The sequence below is a fragment of the Ahaetulla prasina genome, chromosome 1 (genome assembly GCF_028640845.1).
Source record: "Ahaetulla prasina isolate Xishuangbanna chromosome 1, ASM2864084v1, whole genome shotgun sequence".
NCBI lineage: Eukaryota > Metazoa > Chordata > Lepidosauria > Squamata > Colubridae > Ahaetulla > Ahaetulla prasina.
Genome location: NC_080539.1, coordinates 225,459,931 through 225,479,092, shown reverse-complemented (window position 1 = coordinate 225,479,092; position 19,162 = coordinate 225,459,931). Strand labels below are relative to the sequence as shown.

The 19,162-nt window shown below is 39.6% G+C and overlaps 1 protein-coding gene across 2 annotated transcripts in view; it reads right to left on the bottom strand.

Annotated features, from left to right (window-relative positions):
• The window catches only part of CCDC148 (coiled-coil domain containing 148), a 189,833-nt gene that overhangs the window by 163,099 nt on the left and 7,572 nt on the right, over positions 1–19,162 (bottom strand). The window lies entirely within an intron of this gene.

Genomic DNA, 19,162 nt, shown 5'->3' with positions numbered 1-19,162 from the left:
GTTTCAAAGCCGAAGAGCCAGCGCTGTCCGAAGACGTCTCCGTGGTCATGTGGCCGGCATGACTCAACACCAAAGGCGCACGGAATGTGTGTGTGTGTGTGTGTGTGTGTATACATATATACATACATACATACATACATACATATATATATATATATATATATATATATATATATATATTTATATATATATATGTTTTCTGAGGGTTTCATGGTGTTTGTATGTAGGTCTTTGGTTATTGGGTTTCTCCCGTAAAATTTGCTCCCAGATGCCAAGCTGAAGCCTGAAGATGACGAATGAGACTTCGTCGAAACGTCGCCAAGACACTTCCAAATTTACGCGGGAGAAAACCCGAATAACCAAAGACATATATATATATATATATATATATATATATATATACATACATACATACATACATACATACATACATACATACATACTTTTGTCTGTCCTGATTTTTTTCAGTATTCAATTTTACTGGATCATCTCTGGTTTTAGTGTTTTGAGAAATGGAAAATAGCTTCTTCTTGTCCATTTTATGGACATCATGCATAATTTTATACACCTCAATCATGCCCTCTCTTGTTCACATACTTTCTAGATTAAAAAACCTGATTGCTACAATGCAGCTTCATAGGGAAGCTGTTCCAGCCCCTTGATCATCTTACTTGTCCTTCTCTGAAACTTCTCTAGTTCCCCTAAATTCTATATTTTTTATATTTTTATATTTAAGTGGAAACAGTATGCTCGGTCCCATAGTTGAGTAGACCAGGTTGCCCTGATAGACAGGTCTCACCAGGAAAAAAAAAATTGTTCAGCTGTGACTGCCCCACACTAATTTACATAAAGATATTATATTTAAAGGATGACACAGGGATGACTATGGCAGATCTGAAGGACACGACTGAATGGCTGATGACAACAACGATTATGACATTGGCATCTCTATTTTCAATAGAATAGAATAGAATAGAATTTTTATTGGCCAAGTGTGATTGGACACACAAGGAATTTGTCTTGGTGCATATGCTCTCAGTGTACATAAAAGAAAAGATACGTTCATCAAGGTACAACATTTACAACACAATTGATGGTCAATATATCAATATAAATCATAAGGATTGCCAGCAACAAGTTATAGTCATACAGTCATAAATGGAAAGAGATTGGTGATGGAAACTATGAGAAGATTAATAGTAGTGCAGATTCAGTAAATAGTTTGACAGTGTTGATGGAATTATTTGTTTAGCAGAGTGATGTCCTTCGGGAAAAAACTGTTCTTGTGTCTAGTTGTTCTGGTGTGCAGTGCTCTATAGCGTCGTTTTGAGGGTAGTGGTTGAAACAGTTTATGTCCAGGATGCGAGGGGTCTGTAAATATTTTCATAATATTGTTTCTTATTATCCCTAACATTCTGTTATCTCTTTTTACGGCAGATGCACATTGTGTCAACAGCTTCCTTGAGCTGTTTACCATTGCTCTAATATCGCTTTCCTCATCAGTCGCTGCTAGCTTTGATCCCATTAGTTTGTGTTAGTTGTTACAACTTTTGGTACCAATATGCTTCACTTTATATTTGTTCATGTTTAATGGTATCTGCCATACTGACACCCATTCCCTTAATGTGCACCTTTGGAGCTCTTTGCAGTGTCTTATTATTTTAACCCCTCTGAACAATGTAGTGTCATCAGTAAACTTTGCTGATCCATTAATTACAGCAGATTCCATACAATTTATAAATTACAAAGCACCAAACCTAAAACAGAATCCTGGGGGACCCCACTAGCTACATCTTTCCACAGTGAGAAATATATTTACTCCTGCTCTTTGTTGCTTATCCACAAGAGGACCTGTCCATTTATTCCATGCTTATTAAACTTACTGAGAAGTCTTCAATAAGGCACTGCTTTAAAAATCTACAGTAAGTAGATGATATCTACTAGCTTGTCCTTACCCACATGTTTATTAACACCTTCAAAAAAACTCTAGTAACAACCTAAACATTCTTCTATGACCTTGAGGAAGGTCATTTGAACAGACATTTGTCGTAGACATTTTAAATTATTCAATCTTCAAAAAAACTGCTTGAAATCTGGAAGGATTCAGCAGCATATAACTTAAACATTAAATCCTAATATGGAATTTTTTAAAAAGAAAAAAAATAACCACGCATAAACTGTCCTTCAACTAATTGATTCAAATGATCCCACCCTGTGTTTTCTATCTCAGATAGCCAGTACTTTCTAATAATGGCAAGGTGGACAGCTATCATTCTTATGCACTAGCGACATCCATCAGATAAAATGATTAAATCTACATCAGTTGCTAAAAGCAAAAGAAATAAAGTCACTGTAACAGAAACCTGCCATAAAAGTGCAATGTCTCTTGCATGATAAAAGAGTCTTTGGGCTCTGTGTAGAATTTGTTTTTGATAAATGGGAAGCAATGCCAAGATGTTTATCTAGCAGTAGCAGACTATTATCCCATGCCAATATTCCATTCCACTAACATCATCTGTTAAATTCTATTATCTGTTACTGATTCTCATTTTGGACCCAACTGCTTTTGGCTAAGATTCCAAGAACATTTATATGGAAATAAGTACCATCTGAATCAGGTCAGTTCCACATAGCAGTACTCCCACTCCCCGGACCATTCAAACATTTTTGAAGCTGGTTATATGGTTGTTTTCCTTGTTTTAGGCCTCAGAATCCACAAACCAGGCAGAGAAAAAAGCACCATGCTCCCGCTCCAGATGACATTTTGAGACAGAAAATAATAACACTGATTAGTGCCCCACTCCAAACCACCGTAAGTTCTGGAACAAACTCCTCTTGACCCCCTCCCTCCAGTCCAGAACGGAGAAAAAAATACGCTATACTTTTATCATTCTATCCTTTCCAACATGGAATAATTGCTTTGTCAGCAGAAGCAGGAGCAAAAGAAGGGGACAAACAAAAAGAAATCTTGTCACTTTCATCCTACTATTTTTCCCTGGGCTTCTGTGCAAGGAGGAAGAACTACCTTGATATATAAAGAGTCAAAACAGGCCGGATCAGTTTTTACGTTTTAAAGCTGAATCAGCAGAACAGATGGGCATTTGCTGGGTCACATGGGGGGAAAAATCTGAACAACTATCATGAAGAATGACATGCAAACCCATCAAGCCATCTTTCTTCTTTAAAGACCTGTGAACCGAATGCTGAAGTCAAAGTAATAAGGAGTTTGGGAACTCTTGCCAATGGGAAAGTATTTACAAATACAAACACCGCTGCCTGTTCTATGCATTAATCCATAAAAATGATTTGTTTGTGCAAACATCCATTATGATTTAATTCTCACTTGTCCAAGTTCCTAGGCCTTGCGAACGCAGCAATAAACAAGCTCTGGAATTGTTTGATACAGGTTTATTCAAGCCTGAGGCCTGGCACACATGAGTATGTAGCAGTCTGTTGCAAAGTCAGCACTAGGAGCTACCGCCTCCCAGCACTTCATATAGGCAGGGCCACACACACCCTTTCCATCCACGTAACCAGTATCCGACGTCAGCATTCAATTCCGCTTTAGCAGTCCACCATCCGGTGCTCAGGCCTCTGGCCTCTTTCTGGCCTCCACCTGCTTCACCAACACGCTGTTGCATCTGGCGCTGACCAGCTAAAGCTGCCAATCAGCTATGTGGTGGAGAATGCCTCCATAGCCTCTCTCGCTGCTGCAGCTGCTGTGGCTAGAGCCAATGCTGTCCCAGCTGGGCTCCTCGTCACTGCCTGGGCCATCGCTGCGCCATGCGGCTGTTCCTGCCACTGCTGCTGTTTCTGTCTTCCCCCCTCCCTCCCCAGGTATGGCAAGCCGGTCGGGGCTTGACATTCATTTTGAATGCAAACTCAGCTATTGTGGCCTGTTTACTAACCAATATTATATCTGTCTTATTGCTAGGTGTGAACTCAGCCTGAATTGCTGCCGAATACCATGAAGACCTTCTAAAGGAAATAACTCAACAGTGGTTGTGCTCTCATAACTTATAACCCTATTGCTCATTTAAACAGAATTATTCAATTAACACAACAAATCATGACACACTAAATAAGAAATAAATACTCTGACTAAAATTGCAAGCTTCCTGGACAATAAAGAGTTGGCTAATTTATCCAATGAATTGTGCAGACACAGTCATTGATTTGGCTATAAGGCAATGCCTAGGAAGAGTAATATATGGCTTTGCTCAGGCAACACCTTACACAGAAGTATATTTAAATTAAGCACGTCACACAAATCCAAAATCTATTTATTAAAAAAGTAGATCTTGATTCTTCAAATAGGTCAAATGAAAATTTGTCATTTTACTAAAATGTCATATGCCATGCAACAATAATGCAATATAAAAAATACAATGTCATGCTATATACAGCAGTTTAAACAACAATCGAATGTAGACATATATATACATCTAAACCCTTTTTCCCGAACTGCGGAGGGCAGTTCTTGAGTTCTCTGCCCATTTCCAATTAAATAGTACTTTTAAAACTACTTCTCTCTGCCACCATTTTTCTCCATTATCAAAAATATTTCATCCAACAATTTTGCAATACAGGCATAGAGGTACTTCGGTAAATGAGGGGGAAGAATTAACAACAAAAACCTATGATGCAAATTACTATATAATTTTTTAGAAAAAACCATCTAACATCTAAATATCTAATATTTAAATAGGAAGAATAATATTGGCAAAAAGTGATCCTAATAATGTTTACTACTTACAGATATGAGAGACAACAGTATGAAGCAGCAATGCCTTTTCTATTTAGTGCAGTAAATTAGTGCCCTCACTATTAAGAGAAAAAGAGAGAAACATTGTTCCATTACCAAGTGCACAGAAGGCATGAATATAAATACGACTGACTAGTCAGGAATTTATGCAATATATTGCTAGGAAACAGTTTTATCTAGGCACACGACTGTGTGTGAATGTATGTCTGTGTATATGTGTGTGTGTGTATGTATGTGTGTCCACATACATATTCACATGTGAATACTGTATATCCACATACCATATTCCTAGATCTGAGGTGTCAAACTGGTGGCCCGCGGGCCAGATGTGTCATACGCAGGCTACGCTCACCCCAGCTCCACAAAGGGGGGAAAAAATCACGATACGTCACATGACAGCAACGTGATGCCGCGAGTTTGACACCTGTGTCCTAGATCATAATTTATTTTTGTGTACCATTCAAATTAATAGCCTTCTTTGGAAATATGTCTATAAACATGAAAAAGAAACAAACAAAGCAGACGTGTGGCAAATACCAAGATAAGGAAGAGGAAATTAAAAGGATATAATTGGGACAAGAATACTGTCATACAGAGCTGTTAAGAACAACCCTGCACTGATTCTGCAGTGATGCCTAATTACCAACAGTTTGAAGCTAGAGAGAAATTAATGCTCAACAGGGTTCTAACTTTGATTCTTCCATTATTGCGTATGTTCTTCTAGCTTGTTTTTAGAAAAAGTTATGCTGCAACACAGAATGTAACTAATGCATCAAAAAAAGAAAAAAGTTTTGCATACCTTCTCCAACCTTTTGGAAATAACACAACCCAATAGAGTAAATGCTTGTGTCTGCATGATATAGGGTTGCATGGCAGAATGAACAACAAATTAGTGATCAGACTTTAGCCTATCATGTGCAAACACAACCCAAATTATGCTTCAAATCATATAAAAACATAAAATGTATTAAGCTGGCTATGGATAAGCATTCCATGTAAGTGCTCTATATATTTTAAAGGTTTCCTTTTAAATTTTAAATAGTATTTCTATAAAAAGAAAGGGTTAAGATTCAAGGTTTTAATTCCTTATCCCCAAAGTTGCTGTTTTCTAATAGAGAAAAACTGCAGTCAGGAAGTATAATTTTCACTAGGATTATAATGTAGGGAAAGTAATAAAATGACTTTTTTATGTCTTACAGTCATGATCCATAGCTCCCCCCCATAATAGTTAATAAAACACAATTAAATCAACCTTGTCCATATATGAGTTCAGATGAGATAAACCACGTTTTTATTAAGCCCCAAATTGGAGCCGAAGCAGAAAGTGTTAACCTCAGTCTAAAATCATGATATATTTTATGCCAGTTTACTTAACTACAGTCCAGAGAAATTTACCATTGGTTAACTCTCTCCTTTCAATTTCTGGATACAGAGCTTCCACAAGTAGATTTACTTGGGGAATAATGTGAAGCAGGAAAAAAAATACACAGAAGAGTGAAAGCTAACTCTAGGCTTTGCAAATGATAACTTTGACTTATGACCGAACCTGTCTGTGCATGTGTGCATTCTGTAAAAAACAAACAAACAAAAAAACTTCTGCAGAAAATTTACATGGTTGCTAAAAAGATGCAACTCCTCTTCTTATATACAATGCATGTTCTTTCTTTCCAGAATAAATCAACAGGTTTTAATGAACAAACCGCATGAAGACCTTGTCAAACAGAACTGGAAACCACTCCAGACTGCTTTCTTAGTTCTTGTTCAGGTAGAAAGTGATGACCAGTTTTACACATCTTGATGGACTGCAGTTGTGTCAAAATAAAACATGAAGGTGAAGCTCAATTTAAGAGGGGAAAAACTCAGTTTCAATCTTCCAAATTGACTGGGGCTGTGCTCTAATTTTTCTCCTTATCTTTAATAGCTAACTAGCATTATTTCAGAAAGGAGGAGAAAGAACCAGAAAGGAAAGTGACAAAGGAGCAATTAGCAGGCAATACATCACTAAAGCCAGACGTGCCACGCTCAGCTCTGAGCCATTGGCAGAAGAAGAGGTTGTGTGTGTCCGTGTGAATCACTGCTGAATAGAATTACTCCTAAGTAAGATCTGGAGAAGAATCTTGCCCTGCAGTGATGGCAAAAGTGCTGGCAGATAACATAGATCTGCACTCAGTGCTATGTAGAACTGCCATTTAATTCCATTTCCAATTGACTGCAAAACAGCAAGAACAAAACTGCCTCAGTAATGCTACTGAATCCAATTTGAAAGCAGCCATTGATTTCAACAGTTTTGTGGTAAACGAGAGCTAGCAGATCCACAGAAGGGCTTCTGATTTCTTTTTTTATATAAACATGTCTATCAGTATTTTTATTTCAGGATTCAGTTCCTAGTTTGTATGCTTGGCCTCCTCAATATTCTATTAATATCCCAAATATATCTTTGAGGCAAATGTTAATGGACAGGTATGTAGCTGTGTAGGCAGATTAATCGCTATCAGAACCATTTGCTGTGGACTGTGATTGCTATAATGGTTATCTCCTGCTGCTAAACATTTCTGATTGAAACTGGTTATAATGTTAAATAGAAATTATTATTTTTTTGGAGTTGAGAGACAGTTAAGTGTTTGATGCCTAACCCCTCTATAAACATACTTATCCTTTGGGTACATTTTGGAGCTCTCTATGATGAAATGATTGATTTTTTTTAAACTAAAGTTTGTACATCACTAAGATTAGTCTCTTAAGTATCAGAAGCTTGGACAGCTGTCAAGGAAACTTTGATTAAAAAAATAAGATGCAGGGAATTAGAAATCTGTCCAACTAAACTCTTTCCCATTGAAACAGGTTAAAATAATATTAGAACATACAACATGAAAACAATCTCCAAAGGCTTGCTTGCTTAGCTCCTCTCTCTACCAAAGCAATCACTAAGGACAGAAAATGGACAGTTGCAGCACAATGATTAGGCAGCCTCAGCTCTAAGTATGTTATAAAGGGATTAAACCTTCCATCCTCAAATCTTTGAGTGTGAGCAGCAGTAGGCTATCATGCTACAGAGACAGCATGAAAGCATGGGAAGGAGTAGGACTCCTACTTCCCACTCCTTCCTTTATTGTAAAAAAGTGGGAGGGAAAGGGGACCCACAGTTTGAAACATCATCCCTCTGGCAATTAAATTGGCCCTGACCCTCAAAGACAAGGGTGTCAAACTGGCATCCTCACAGGGGCATCACATGACGTATCGGGACTTTCCCCCCTTCGCTAAACTGGGCAGGGGCGGGGCCATCACATGATGCATCTGGCCCGCAGCCCACGAGTTTGAGACCCCTGCTCAAAGACATGGCTTGTGTCACTGAGCTTGGGGATATGTATATGTGACAGAGACTGTGCAGCAATTATGGTGATTTGTTGGTTGTTTAGTTTTTCCCTTGGTTGCCAATTTGCATTCTTTTCATTGTTACATACAGGTAGTTCTCACCTTACGATCAGTCACTTAACTACTGTTCAAACTTACAACAGATCCTCCAAAAGGTACTTATGACTCAGCCAATCTTCCCATGGTCATGTGATTACTTGGCAACTGGCTTGCATTTATGGCCATTGGCAGGATCCCACTGTCCCATGATCGCAATATATGACCCTTTTTGTACAAAACCAACATTTACTTCTGAGGTTTTTTTTTAGCAAAAACAGCCCATTCCAGTCAATAGCTTTGCTTAATCTGTGGTGTTTGCTTAATGTCTGCCGATCTGCTTAACGATCATGGTGATTTGCTTAATGACTGCCACAAACATCACAAAATCAAGTCAGTCATGTGATGATTTTGTATTATGACTGACATAATATAGAAACATCAGTTCCAGGCTCAATTAAGGTCATAAGTCAAGGACTACTTGTATGTTTTTACATGGCATTTTTAATTGCTATTACCCAACAAGAAAAATGAATTTGATAAATTGAAATACACTAAATGATGCATAGAGTCGGTGGACTGAAATTGCATAAAAAACACTTTACACTTAAGTGATGTGTAATAAACATATGACAAATGCCCACTTTTTTATTCACAAAAAAATATTTGTAAGGAACTCCTGAAACTGAATGCTTTTCGGATCTCAGAATGTCCTCATTTATTTTTAAAGAAAAATGCTAACCTCAAATTAAACTGATGCTGTATAAAACAAGCCACCAACTCTCTTTCTAATGTATTCTACGAAGATGTTGTCATTGCACCAGATTTCATGAAATAGCCACTGAAAATAAACTGTTTTGTATCCATGACACATAGGCATCACTGGACACATTCATGGCTAAATTGTGTTGATTGATACCGTGTTATACAAATGTGTCGACTGATTTTTCACTGCTGCAACTTGCTTATTCTGATTACAGAAAGAGAGAGGAGAAATACCCCACTAAGTAATAGTGTTGTACTAGCCCAGAATGGGATATCTACTTACCTACCTGTAACTTTTCAGTACTAAGTATATACAAGTTTCATTCCCAAACTTCTAATAAATTCGTGATGAAATTATATTTATCTTTCAGGCACACCAAAGCTCTACTAAGGGCAATATAGATATGTTTTAAAAATAAATTTGTCATTTGGCATGTACTAAGTTATTTTCTGCTAAGATAAAATAATAAACATGATGACATCCTCCCAGAAGCAAAAAAGTGAAATTATGCCTTTAACAATCTTTAAACCTAAACCCTCACAGAGCTTTAAGATTTAAGCCTAAACTATTACAAAAGGTCAGGAAGTACCCATTAATGAACATTTAAATGAAAACAAGGAAGATCAAAGGTCCAGATACTGTATTTTTGGCAAACAAATACAATGATTAAACATCTACAGTATTTTATTATGGTAATCCAACTCAAAGCTCATCATTCTTTTAATCTTCTCAGAAATTGGAAAAGACATTAACATTTGAGTCCATTTACTGAGAATTTATCTCTAATTTATTTCTATATAACTTTGTGTTCACAGGTATTCCTAAATAGGACTAATAAATTAATGCTTTAAGCAAAGAACAAAATTGTGTCCTCTTATTCTGCATAAAAAAACGTCTAATAGTTGGTCTTTTTCATTCCCCTGTGGTAAAAAATCATCCTACTTGCTGAAAGAAACAAGTTGCTTAAGGAATGCTAGTCAGACCACATACCATGCACATCTGTCTTTTAATACCTTGTCACTACTCCATAACATCAGTTGCTTGAGTGACCACTATGCCTAATATTAGGGATGGACTAAATTGATCAACTACAGTGCAAACAATTATATAATTTTCATCAATAATTTTAATGAATTAATCAGGATTCAATTAAAGGGGGTAATATTTGCATATGTGTTGTTTTTATGCACTTTTTAAAATGTTTTGAATGCTTGGTGGTTTTTGTCCTTTTTTGTTTTTTGTCTTCTTTTGGATTTTTTTTTGTTGCATTTTGTATTTCAATCTTGTCTTCAGCAAAATTAAAAAAAAATATAAAGAAATAATTTTTGACATTTTTCAACTTTTAAACAGCCACATACAAAACTGACCAATATACTAGCACAGGTTTTCAGGAGTCAACTGTGTTTACTCCACTATTATCTGAACCTTTTTTTACACAAGTTAACTTAGATCCCACTCAAAGAAAGATGTTTTTAATCATATAACAAGCTTCTATTTGTGTGTTATAGCACTAACCTAGGGCATGAGCACAATAAAGTATTATAGAAAAATGGATTCAATCCAATAATGGTTTAATTATTCAATCCAATTGGATTCAATCCAATTTAAGCTTTAATTAGACCTTGAAGGTCTTTAGCTCAAGGTTTATGATATAGCCTCAATAGCACCACTAAATGAATTATAGTCAACCAACAAAACAGAGGATGGAGACAGAGGAGAGAGGAAAATATTATCAGATACTTCAGATCAATCTCCAAATTATTATATGCAAGGAAATCCTATTTATTTTAAGAGTGATTAGCTCAACTGAAGCTGCAATGATAGAACTCCAACCTACATGAATGGAATAAACATAAACCTTAAATTTAAATATAATACAATCATCATCTATTCTCTATAGCAGTGGTTCTCAACCTTTATAGTGCTGCGACCCCTTTAATATAATTCCCCACGATGTGGCAACCCCTTTAATACAATTCCCCACAATTTTTTATTTATTTATTTATTATTTGCATTTATATCCCGCCCTTCTCCGAAGACTCAGGGCGGCTTACACTATGTCGAGCAATAGTCTTCATCCATTTGTATACTATATACAAAGTCAACTTATTGCCCCCCAACAATCTGGGTCCTCATTTTACCTACCTTACAAAGGATGCGACCCCAACCGTAAAATTATTTTCATTTTGAATTTATCGCGCCTGAAGCCGTATTGGCTAGCGATCTGAACTGCTTGCGATTGCCTTGAAGACGGAGGCATTAAAGCGGAGACTCCTCCCCTATTAAGTTTATCGCACCTGAAGCCAGATTAGGCTAGCGTTTGGGAGTGATTGCAGCTGGCTTGAGAAGAAGACATCAGAGCAAAGATTTCTCTCTTTTTTAATTCATTGTGCCTGACGCCGAATTCGGCTAGCGATTTGAAGAGCCTGCAGCTGGCTTGTGGAGTCAACCATTGGAGCGCAATTCTTCAACTCACATGTATACTTCCCATATTTCTGATGGTCTTAGGCAACCCCTGGCAAATCGTCATTTGACCCCCAACGGGGTCCCGACCCACAGGTTGAGAACCGCTGCTCTACAGTAAAACTGCACTTAAAATTGGATCACTTATGAAGCTACGCTCATTCTCAGAATACAAAACCAATTCAACACCCCAAACCAAATCTATGTGAAATAATGTTTTTTCTTATTCACTTTAAAAGTATGACATTTCAGAAACTCTTAGGAAAATATGTGGTACAAGAAATATTTGAATCTTCCTAAATCATAACATTCCATTTTGATTCTGAAGGGTCATGAGTTAACCAATCTTAAAACAGACAAGAATAGATGTTTTGTTACGTTTTGTCTGCTCTTGCCCTTTGAAACTTGAGAAATAGTTTCACAAGCTTTTATTTCATTTCAAAACTGCTGCCTGGAATCTCTCCTATAGAAAGATTTACTAAATGATAGTAGGAAAACTACCAAACTATTCTATAAACCAAATGGTGATCATATGATCACATGACTCCAGGACATGCAACTGTCCAGGTGTCTAGAGTCCTTCCATGCTGCAGTTGCGATTGCATAATATCTTGGTGATTATGAAGACATGCAATGGTATATTATCTTCTGAAATGGTCATCTTGGGGATTTTAGATAACTATCGTCCAATCACTAACCTCCCTTACTTAGATATGGTTATTCAGAAAGCAGTGTAAACCAATGTCAACAACTTAGAATAAGCACGTGATTTGTGCCCTTCTCAAATAGAGCTCATATCTGGATACAGGACAGAGACTGCATTGATGGTTCTCTTGGATGATTGACACCAGGACTCAGTTGAGGAAAGGGCTTCCTTCGTGCTTCTGTTTGTTAAGCTCTTCAAGGCAGGCAAACTCAAGAAACAAGAACTGCTTGGACTTCTGCAAAGGTCTTGATTCCTAATATAATATAAACTTTCCTAATGTAATGTAAACAATCTTAAAAACCTGCAAAGGAATTCTTCACCTTAACTTATTCTTAAATACAGTAATTAAGTCTCTTTTTTATGTTTTCCCCTTCTCCTGGACTCAAAAAACTTTACTAAATTTATATGCTACCCATCTTGTTATCCAAAGCAATTCTGGGTGATTTACAATACAATTAAAGTATCAATATAAAAACAATTTAAAATTACAAAAGTTAAGAACAGACTAAAAACTAGGGGCTGGAGTGACGCGGAGGTGGTGCCTTCTCTGTCACTGCACCAACCACCTCTATTCCTATGCCCCATAGTCCTGTTTCCAGGATCTGTGAGACAGCCCATAAATTAGACCTTTTAAGCAGCTTTCAATACCCTGAATTAAGGTATCTTAAGGCACCAAATTGAGGGGTTGGAGATTGGAATCATTGCTTTACACCTTCCATTGTTTCAGTCTGTTTCAATCCTGGCTTTGGCAATGTGGGGTGCTGCAGGGCTTGGTTCTCTTTCTCTTGTTTTTTAGCAGCTACACAAAACAGAACAGAATGAGCAGAGAGCTAGTTTGGTCTAGTGGTTAGAGCACTAGGCTAGAAACCAGGAAAATTGAGTTCTATTAAGCACAGAAGCTGGCTGGGTGACTTTGGGCCAGTCACTTGTTTTCAGCCCCCTTCATCTCACAGGGTTATTTTTGGGGGGAAAACAGGAAGAGGAAAAAGTATCAAGTATGTTCGCAGTTATAGTTATTATTATTTTTTAAATAATAAAGGCAGGATTTTTTTAAAAAATCTATAGCAAAAAATGCTGGGAGATTTTGGAGGGTGATATCAGACCACTGATGATATCCAACTTTATACCACCATTGCAGGTTGTGGAGGAAAATACTGTTGATGTCCTGACCTGATGTCTGGAGGCTGCAAGAGCCAGGATGGGTAAAAACAGACCAAAGTGGAACCCAGGTTAGACAGAATTGTTGTTTGTACATTGAATTTTTCCGATGACACTAGCATCATCTCCACATGGGCAAAAGAGCATTTGGGGATTTTTCTGGACTCATGACTCCTGCCTGAATAGCAGGTAGCAGCCATGGCTAGAAGGCCTTTGCTGCTGTGTGAATTATAACACCACCGTATAGGAGGAACTAGGCTCCAATAACATATGCCCTCATTGCTACTACACTGGAATACTACACCACACTTTACATAGGGGCTGATCCTTAAAAAGACTGTGTGCCATCAAGTAGTTTTTATTCCTCGTGACCGCATAGCTAGATTTTCTCCCATGGTTTATTCTTAACCTGTTCTTTCAAGTGTCCCAGCCATGCAGATATCACCAATGTAACTGAGTCTATCTACCTTGCTTTTGATCACCCTCTTCTTCTCTTTCCCTCCACCTTTTCTACCACTGGAATCTTTTCCAGACAGCTGAATCTGCAAAATGTGTTGAAAGTAGGATAATTTGAGCCTACTCATTTGTGCCTCAAGAGACAAGTCTGGATTCATTTGTTCAAGGATTCCTTAGTTTGTTTTCTTGACTGACCATATTCTCGAATCTTCTCCAACATCAAAGTTCAAAGGCATCAATACTCTTCCTATCTTTCTTCTTTAAAGTCTAACTTTCACTGCCATAGAGTATCACAGGGTTTTGTAGGTATAATCAGATCAGGTCATTTGAATATCTTCTCCAAGATCTTCATGGCTGCTTTGCAAAGTCCTAGTCTGTAGCATATTTCTGAGTAGCTACTCAGTAAATGCAACTTGTCCAGAATGCAGCAGTTATATACTCAGTGGCTCTCACAGCTGGAAATATATAACATTGATTCTGCAGGCCCTGCATTGTTTGCCAATTAATTTCTAGGTACAATTTAAGGTGCTTGTATTGATTTATAGAGGTTTTCATAGCTTGGCATTGGGTAGCTGCAGGACTGCCTATTGTAGCTGGAATCAATCTGACCCACTTCTGATCTTGTACTTCCAAAAGGTGAGAATGGCTGAAGTTAAAGGATTTTGCTTTTCTGTGGCAACACAGAATTCCCAATAGAGGTCAGGTCAGCATTATAATAATATAATATAACAACAGAGTTGGAAGGGACCTTGGAGGCCTTCTAGTCCAACCCCCTGCCCAGGCAGGAAACCCTACACCATCTCAGACAGATGGTTGTCCAACATTTTCTTAAAAATTTCCAGTGTTGGAGCATTCACAACTTCTGCAGGCAAGTCGTTCCACTTATTAATTGTTCTGTCAGGAAATTTCTCCTTAGTTCTAAGTTGCTTCTTTCCTTGATCAGTTTCCACCCATTGCTTCTTGTTCTACCCTCAGGTGCTTTGGAGAACAGCCCAACTCCCTCTTCTTTGTGGCAGACCGAGATATTGGAACACTGCTATCATGTCTCCCCTAGTCCTTCTTTTCATTAAACTAGACATACCAAGTTCCTGCAATCATTCTTCACGTTTTAGCCTCCAGTCCCCTAATCATCTTTGTTGCTCTTCTCTGCACTCTTTCTAGAGTCTCAGCATCTTTTTTACATCACGGTGACCAAAACTGAATGCAGTATTCCAAGTGTAGCCTTACCAAGGCATTATAAAGTGGCACTATCACTTCACGTGATCTTGATTCTATCCCTGTTTATGCAGTCCAGAATTGTGTTGGCTTTTTTAGCAGCTGCTGCACACTGCTGGCTCATATCTAAATGGTTATCCACTAGGACTCCAAGATCCCTCTCACAGGTACTACTATTGAGCAAGGTACCACATATATGGTACCTGTGCATTTTGTTTTTTTGGCCTAAATGTAGAACCTTACTTTTTTCACTGTTGAATTTCATTTTATTAGATAGCGCCCAATGTTCAAGTCTGTCAAGATCTTTCTGTAACTTGAGCCTATCTTCTGGAGTGTTGGCTATTCCTGCCAGCTTGGTGTCATCTGCAAATTTGATGAGTTCACCATCTATCCCCTCGTCCAAGTCATTGATGAAGATGTTGAAGAGTACTGGGCCTAAAACAGAGCCTTGGGGTACTCCACTGCATACTTCCCTCCATGTGGATGTAGTTCCATTGAGGACTACACGTTGAGTGCGGTTGGTCAGCCAGTTACGAATCCATCTGGTGGTGGTGCTGTCTAACCCACATTTTTCTACTTTATCTAGTAGTAGGTTATGGTCTACTTTATCAAATGCTTTACTGAAGTCCAAGTAAATTATATTGACAGCATTCCTCTGGTCTACTAATTTTGTCACTTTATCAAAGAATGCAATAAGATTAGTCTGGCATGATCTGTTTTTGACAAACCCATGTTGGCTTTTGGTTATTACTTTGTTTGCTTCTAGGTGTTCGGTGATTCGTTGCTTGATTATCTTTTCCAGAATCTTCCCCGGTATTGAGGTCAGGCTGATAGGTCTGTAGTTTCCTGGATCTGTTTTTTTTCCTTTTTTGAAGATGGGAACTACATCAGCTCTTTTCCAGTCCTCTGGCAGCTCCCCTGTGCTCCAGGATCTTTGAAAGATATAGTTCAGTGGTTCTGAGATCTCGTCTGCCAGTTCCTTCAGAACCTTGGGGTGTAATCCATCCGGTCCTGGTGATTTGAACTCGTCTAGGGTAGACAGGTGTTCACTTACCATTTTCTTCCCTATTTTAACTTGTGTTTCTAATCTGTTTTTTAGAATTTTTTATTGGCCAAGTGTGATTGGACACACAAGGAATTTGTCTTGGTGCATATGCTCTCAGTGTACATAAAAGAAAAGATACGTTCATCAAGGTACAACATTTACAACACAATTGATGATCAATATATCAATGTAAATCATAAGGATTGCCAGCAACAAGTTATAGTCATACAGTCATAAGTGGAAAGAGATTGGTGATGGGAACTATGAAACGATTAATAGTAGTGCAGATTCAGTAAATAGTCTGACAGTGTTGAGGGAATTATTTGTTTAGCAGAGTGATGGCCTTGGGAAAAACTGTTCTTGTGTCTAGTTGTTCTGGTGTGCAGTGCTCTATAGCGTCGTTTGAGGGTAGGAGTTGAAACAGTTTATGTCCAGGATGCGAGGATCTGCAAATATTTTCACGGCCCTCTTCTTGATTCATGCAGTATACAGGTCCTCAATGGAAGGCAAGTTGGTAGCAATTATTTTTTCTGCAGTTCTAATTATCCTCTGAAGTCTGTGTTTTTCTTGTTGGGTTGCAGAACCGAACCAGACAGTTATAGAGGTGCAAATGACAGACTCAATAATTCCTCTGTAGAATTGGATCAGCAGCTCCTTGGGCAGTTTGAGCTTACTGAGTTGGCGCAGAAAGAACATTCTTTGTTGTCCTTTTTTAATGATGTTTTTGATGTTAGCTGTCCATTTGAGATCTTGCGATATGATAGAACCCAGAAATTTGAAGGTTTCTACTGTTGATACTGTGTTGTCAAGTATTGTGAGAGGTGGAAGTATGGAAGGGTTTTTCCTAAACTCTACCACCATTTCTACGGTTTTGAGTGTGTTCAGTTCCAGATTGTTTTGGCTGCACCACAAGGCTAATCGTTCGACCTCTCGTCTATATCCGGATTCGTCATTGTCTCGAATGAGACCAATCACTGTTGTGTCATCTGCGAACTTAAGTAGCTTAACAGATGGATCATTGGAGATGCAGTCATTGGTATACAGAGAGAAGTGGGGAGAGCACACAGCCTTGGGGGGCCCCTGTGCTAATTGTACAGGTATTTGATGTGATCTTTTTTATTTATTTTATTTATTTATTTTATTTGATTTTTATACCGCCCTTCTCCCGAAGGACTGTACAGGCATAATAAAAAACCGGCAATACAATATACAGATTTAAAATACGATTTAAAAAACTTATTTAAATTAGCCCAATGATTAAAATTTACCCTACTAAAACCCCGTTTAAAATTAATAAATTTAAGATTAAAATCCCAATTTAAGCCAGCCCCGCGCGGATAAAAAGGTGAGTCTTGAGTTCGCGACGAAATGTCCGAAGGTCAGGTATTTGGCGTAAACCGGGGAAGCTCGTTCCAGAGTGTGAGCCCCACAGAAGGCCCTTCCTGGGGCCGCCAGCCGACATTGTTTGGCGGACGGCACCCTGAGAAGTCCCTCTGTGTGGAGCGACGGGTCGGTGGGGCGTATGGTAACAGCAGGCGGTCCCGTAAGTACCCAGGTCCTAAGCCATGGGCGCTTTAAAGGTCATAACCAACACCTTAAAGTGCACCGGAAGGCCACAGGCAGCCAGTGCAGTCTGCGCGGGAGGCGGTGTTACATGGGAGCTACGTAGCTCCCTCTATCACCAGCAGCTGCATTCTGGACTAACTGAAGCCTCCGAGTGCACTTCAGGGGAGCCCCATGTAGAGAGCATTACAGTAATCCAAGCGAGAGGTAGCGGCGCGCGGTGACTGTGCATAAGGCATCCCGATCAAGGAAGGCGCAACTGCGAACCAGGCGAACCTGGTGGAAGGCCCTCCTGGAGCGGCCGTCAAATGGTCTTCAAGCGACAGCCGATCATCCAGAAGGACACCCAAGTTGCGCACCCTATCCTTTGGGGCCAGTAACTCGCCTCCAACAGCCAGCGCGGCTGCAGCTGACTGAATCGAGTGCCGGCATCCACAGCCACTCCGTCTTGGAGGGATTAAGCTTGAGCCTGTTTCTCCCCATCCAGACCCGTACAGCCTCCAAACACCGGGACAGCACTTCAACAACTTCATTGGGGTGGTCCGGGGTGGAAAAGTACAAGCTGGTGTCGTCAGCGTACTGCTGGTATCTCACCCGAAACCACTGATGATCTCACCCAGCGGCTTCATGTAGATGTTGAACAGCAGGGCGAGAGAATCGACCCTGAGGGACCCCACAAGTGAGGCCCCTCGCGGTCGACCTCTGCCCCCCTGTCAACACCGTCTGCGACCGGTCGGAGAGATAGGAGGAGAACCACCGATATCGGTGCCTCCACTCCCAATCCCCCAACCCGGCGCAGCAGGATACCATGATCGATGGTATCGAGCCGCTGAGAGGTCTAATAGGACCAGGGCAGAGGAATATCCCTGTCCCTGGCCTCAGAGATCATCCACCAATGCGACCAAAGCTGTCTCCGTGCTGTATCCGGGTCGGAAGCGGACTGGAGCAGGTCTAGATAGACATCTTCATCCAGGTGTTGGGGCAGCTGTCGCGCGGCACTCTCTACAACCGCAACAAAGCGAAGGTTGGAACTGGACGATAATTAGCCAAAATAGCTGGGTCAAGGGCTTCTTAAGGAGGGTCTCACCACCGCCTCTTTCAAGGCGGCAGGAAAACCCATCCAACAAAAGCGTTGATAATCCTCTGGAGCCAGCCTCGTGTCACCGCCTGAGTGGCCAGTACCAGCCAGGAAGGGTCCAGTAAACATGTCGTGCCGTGAAGCCTCCCCAACAACCTGTCCACGTCCTCGGGAGCCACAGGGTCAAACTCATCCCAAATGTGCTCAACAAGACGTGCCTCCTCTCCCTCGCTTGGATCATCCCAAATTCGGTCCAGACCGTCCCTCAGCGATTTTATCGTATAGATAACCACTAAACTCCTCGGCTCGTCCCTGCAAAGGTCATCCGCACCTCCTGATGTAGGAGGCGGGTCACCCTTGGGCCTGGTGGGACTCGAGCCTGCAATAATTGTAATTGCAGACAGCTGTGTGTTAATAACAGGCTGCATTAGCCTGGTGAGCCACTTCCCAGCCAGCATATCATAAGTATAGGTAGTCCTCAACTTATGACCACAATTGAGCTCAAAATTTCCTTTGGTAAGAAATACAATTTTTAGGTG